Source organism: Chanodichthys erythropterus, chromosome 18, assembly GCF_024489055.1.
Source record: "Chanodichthys erythropterus isolate Z2021 chromosome 18, ASM2448905v1, whole genome shotgun sequence".
In the NCBI taxonomy this organism is placed as follows: Eukaryota; Metazoa; Chordata; class Actinopteri; order Cypriniformes; family Xenocyprididae; genus Chanodichthys; species Chanodichthys erythropterus.
In genome coordinates, this window is record NC_090238.1 from 39,543,978 (window position 1) to 39,549,977 (window position 6,000).

Sequence of the window (6,000 nt, forward strand, 5' to 3'; positions counted from 1 at the left end):
GAGGGAAACGTAAACGTGATATCACCGTAGTTTATGTGCATGTTTTATCGAATAAGAACTGTATTCACCTCAATTGCACACGTTTTTTAAAAAAAAAAAATGTTTATTTATGTGCATCTTGTTGTTTCCATACACCCTTTTTTAAAGTGAAATCCTGAAATGCACATTTTGTGGATGGAAACATAACTAGTGATTTATTCATATATAATTTCAACACAGATCCACCATTTAATCATACTGCAATGCCTCGTTAGTCACCATAATTAATGTGTTTCTACCTCATTTCTTCATCCAAAGCAACAACAACACAATCATACTAAGATAATAAAACATTAACTCGACTGAACACAACTAAGCAGCCTATGAAACAGTTAGCAGTAACTGATCGATCACATCACCTGAAACACTGATTAATATGTATCACACTTTCACAATATATTGTTTCAAAGCAGCTTTACAGAAAATAGTGGCTTGATGGGACTGTGGCAAACAGATATCTCAAGCTGCATGAAGTTATTACAGTAAAACACTGTGATGTGCTTCATGTGAAGAGAGTCATGAACACAAACGCGTCACAGAAGAGTCCAACGTTCAGATTTAGATATTGTAAAATTATGTTCCTTGTGAGATAGTGGGATCTAATTCTCTGTCATATATCGGTGTGTGTGTTAAGCTGAAAATAGACCAGGAGAATGTGGTCGCTCCCCCTGTTGCCATGACAACCGCTCCCTGCATATGTATAAAAACTGGCTCGCATCCACCAGGACCCAATTATTTTTCAGAGGTACGAAACACAAAAGAGATGCACTGATTCACAAAATACAGCAAGTCACTGTGAAAATCATATATACATCTGAGAATGAAAATGAGATGAGCTGATATGAGTTCTGAAATGAAAAACATTTCTGCAGCCACAGGTACTTGATCTGTTTCTGATATGTTTGAGATGTGATCGTCTTTATTGTAACTGATCTGAGGTCAGTTTGGGGGCAGTTGTGGCCTAATGGTTAGAGAGTTGGACTTGTAACCCAAAGGTTGTGAGTTTGAGTCTCAGTACCGGCAGGAGGTTGTATTTATATTTGTATATACAGTTAGAGTTACTTATGGGAAAACTCCTCTGTGTGTGATTATAAGCTAATCCTGCTCTAATCAGTCATCAAACTCCAGGTCTTTCTAATGATGTATTGATAGAGCTGCCCTTGATGTTCTGGAGCCCGCTGACTTTCATTGTATGGACATTTACATTTACATTTATGCATTTGGCAGACGCTTTTATCCAAAGCGACTTACATTGCATTATACTATACATTTGTATCTGAGTATGTGCAATCCCTGGGATCGAACCCATGACCTTGGCATTGTTAGTGCCATGCTCTAACCACTGAGCTACAGGAAAGCTTTGGACAAAAATCTTTGAAACATTCTTCAAAATAACTTGTTTTATATTGAACACAGGAAAGAAAGTCTTATAGCAAATGATGACAGATGTTGATTTTTGGGTGAACTATGCCTTTAATATCAATGTATGATCTTATAAAAACTCAGTTTCATTGTGGATATGATGTGGAATTAAATTTCAGAAGCTTTTCAGTAGTCTTATTAAAAGTCATCCATCACACTTCAGTCATTACAGTAGTTTTACGTCATTAACTTCAAAAACATAAAACAAACATTTCAATATTTCAAAACAGATAATCCACACACAGCGTCATTATCAGACAGCAGGATTCATCAGTCGTCAGTAAAGTTCAGTATAAATGTTGTGTGAAAATCTTCAAGTGTTTAGAAATATGCTTTTCTAATTAATAATGTCAAAGATGAAGATCTTAATAATATGCAAAAGTACTTTTTTTCCCAATTATGACTCAAATATGACTTGTAATAATCACGGTGGTCTGATCAGATCTTGCGTCTGACAATAATTATCTCACCTTCGTTCAGCACTTTCATTAACCCTAATGATGCATGTGTTAATGAAGTGAAACACGCAGAACGGACCGCTGCTCAAAAACAAGGAAACGAGAGAATCTCATCTCTCATTATAAACACTTGCCAGTAGTTTATAATGTGTTTAGTGCCTTACAGACAGACGGATGGGAATGAGGTGCAGTGATTGTTGTGTCTGGAGCTCCTGTACCTGTTGAATACTGATGATTCCAGCTTCTCTTTCTCTGAGGATCGTCCTCATCTCTCATCTAACCCTCTGTGTTGCTCACATTGATGTTTTCCTCCTCCTTCTGTTTGGCTCACAGTCTGGATGTCCATTTTATATGCCAGTGATACTAATAATATCTATGCATATGAAACACAGTGCACATTTTAATGCAAACATAAAGAAGATTAAATCTGACAGTGATTGTGATTATGTTGAGGATCCTGTGTTTTCACACCGAAACTCTGAGATTCACAGAGACAGATTCAGTGAAATCCTCATGAGAAACCTGCAGATGGATCGTGTGCGTCGACAGAAAAGTTTATTTTCCCTTTTTTCTTGAAATGAATTCATCTTTTGAACTGTGATTCGGATGAATCTGCAGGTCGAGCTCATCTTCACCCGTCAGATATTTGAGCGATTGGGTTTATATCATCATTTTCTGCTTGTGGTAAAAATGAACTGTAACTGCAAGAGACTTGTGCATCAAAACACAAGAGGAGATGTTGAGCAAATCGCAGTTGTGTGATTGTTTATGGGTCACAAATAAGGTTTAAAAAACATAATGGAGATATAATTAATTTTGACGTTTTATTAAGTGTTATCAATGAGATTATGTGGTTTTTATAATCAATTAACACTGCTTTTGTCATTTTTCACAAGACGGACAAAATTTGTCACCAAAAAAGTCTTAGAGAATAACGACATTTTCAATCAATGCTAACAGGCTGATATCTAAAAGGACAATCAAACATTTTATATTTAGTACAAGTTCTTAAAATATTACAACATTTTCCATGTTTTATAGCGGTTGCACCGAATGACCTGATGTTTCGGGACATGCGTGTGATCAAGTGAAAACATGAATTTATCAAATAGTTAAAAGAGAGTTATTTACTTTGCTTCACAACCATGTGGTCCTGTGCAGGTGTCTGAATGATGTCACATCCTGTCACATGAGCGCATGACTAGATCCAAAACGGTCCCTTTATATCGGTTACTCCGAATGATGTAGATGAAATTCATTTTTCCGGACATTCTTTCTCATAACAAAGCAGCGACTTCTACACATAATTTAATATCATTTTGGACTATGTTGATATACGATGTTATAAAATCATGATAGAATAAAAAAATATTACATTTTAAGATATTTTAATCACAAATGAAATGGCTGTATTGGTCTTTTGATGGTTAAACTGAATGACCTTTTGACACTTCAAAATCTTTAAAATATCTTTATATGTAGAAAAATATAATTAAAACCTTTTGGATTCAATAAAAGAGATCTGGTTGTACTTTGGATGTCATATCTTTGCTTTTTATTACTATTAAGGCCTTTGGACATAAAAATGACCCGTCACGTCATTGACCTTTATATAGTCATAAGAATGTAACTATATTATCACAAAGCTGTAATCTTCTAAATGCAACATTAAAGTGCTCCTATTATGGTTCTCCAGATATTAGCATTCAGACAGTGAAAGTAAAAGATCTGCAAGTGATTCTGAACTGAAACGAGTCGTCAGTAATTCAGTCTCTCTTCCTGCTGAACCTGTGTAGGTTTGTAACTGATTTGCATAATTTCAGCCCATTGGCTGCCGGTGAACAGCGTCTCTTTGCCCCGCCCTCAATCACTGTAGTTGTATCTGAGACTGGAAGAGTTTGGTTCATGTTGTTCATGTCGAGAAGACCAAAGCAAATCCACTTTGATGAGATTGATGCGGTAAAACCGTTACTGTTCGTATCACTGTGAACCAAGAGCTGAGATTCAGATATGATAATGAGCGTTTGGTTTCTGACCAATCAGAGCAGAGCAGCTCTCAGAAAGGCGTGGTTTAGAGAGACCGAATCTTTGAACAAACAGTTTCAGACACTGAGAGAAAAGAGCTGATGCTGCAGTGGATATTATGAGAACATTAAAGTGTTTTTTGATCTTAGATGAATGTAAACCTGTTGTAGGAGACCTGCAGAACAAAATCAGGGACCTTCAAAACAGCATTTTAAGATATTATTATTAAGCTGCAATGAGTCAATGTGTATTGTAAAAAACAATTTATAAATATATTTGACTTGACTTGATATTCAATGAATTGTTGAGTGGCATGCTTTGATTATGGCAGATGACACACCGTCTGTCCTCACATCTCGGGCCATCATATCAGACACATCGAGGGACACAGATATCATCATCAGCATCCTCCTCCTCCTTTGTGCATCGTTCCTATGGCAACGTGACACGGATGGAGAGCAGCGAATGGAGCCGCAGCAGCGTTCTGCCCTCGTTCTGTCGCTGTTCCTGCCGAATCCTGATGGTTCATTACAATCCTTCTGGAAACACACACGCTCACGTCTCGCATGATGAATGAGAGCAGGCTTATGAAATTAAGTATGTCGTCACGGCAGCTGCACACACACACACACACACACACTGAAGTTCCTCCACAGGAAGCTCCTCTAGGGAATGAAATCAATACCTTTATAGTCCAGCGATCAATGAATCGGCCTGCGGGTCTGAGTAACAGACGCAAACAAACGCTCAACAGGAATTAGTTAAAGGGCAGCACTGTTCAGACACGCTTCATAGAAATATGAGACTGACACATGTCAGAGGTGAAGACACACACACACACACACACAGCAGTGTGTGTCGGAGAACAGTGTGAACAGGCTTCACTACACGGCGCTCCTGTAAAGGTCACACAGATCCTGAGAAGAGGAACACGGTTACACCTCCGTTCATTAAACATGGATGTTTTACCCTCGTCTTTCATCTTTCTGCATTTGTCCACAGATTTACCTGAAACAGCTTCTGTTCTTCCCTGAAAGGTGTAAGAATACTGTAACTTCATCATACTTAACGGCCAGAGTGAACGAGATCCTCCTGAAGACCGACCGGAGAGAAAAGGACATGAGATTTTCATTCAGAGAGTTTTTGTTGATACTGTAGTTTCATAGGTTAGTCACCATGAAATCAAAACATTTTTTTTTATGGATTATTACAGTGTTTATTCTAAATGATACATTTGCCCTACATTTGTTCTTGTTTGCAAAGCAGTTTCACTTGGATATACGGCACAATAGAGAGCACAACTTCCTTTTCATACCGACTTTAAGAAATATTCTGCATAATTTACATTTATCAGATGCTTTGCAGTGAATTCTCAAACCCATGTCCATAACTCTGCTGTTTGAGCTACAGGAACACATTCATCTGATATGATATATATATTTACTCATCTCCCAGTCGAGCTTTCTAATAAACCTGGCATTGCACACTAAAATTGTTGGCTCTGTGTCGAACCGCTGATGTTCCTCTTTTGGATAGAAGCGTCTCTTAAATGCATCAATGCAAATGTTATTGAAAATGCAAAACCATGGTTGCAGTGATGCACTTTCAATAGTAGTACACACTATTCAAGACCATAACAGTATTCAGTGCATGCTAAAATGAGTAACTGTCTCATGTGCAGTGTTGTGCGATTCATCATTTTGTATGTGTGAAGTCACCGGCCGTCCTGAAGGAGCATCGTATCTTTCTACATCCACAGATAACTGCGCCCAGATCCATGGCACAGAAAATTGCACTTTGATTTAGCACTCGCATGAAAATTGGATCTAATGTGTGTCTAATGTATGATTTTTCTCATGAACAAAGATACACAGGAATTATTCTGCTCACATTTCTGCTTTTAAAGCCTCTGCCTTTTTATTTTTGTCTGTTAAGATACTCCTGAGGTATGGTTTGGCTTCTCATGTCATCATAATTGTAGAATTATTACCAGTATTTTCTGATGTGTCAGAAATCATGATCACTGAAAGATTTTCCCTCAAACTCAGCATCTACA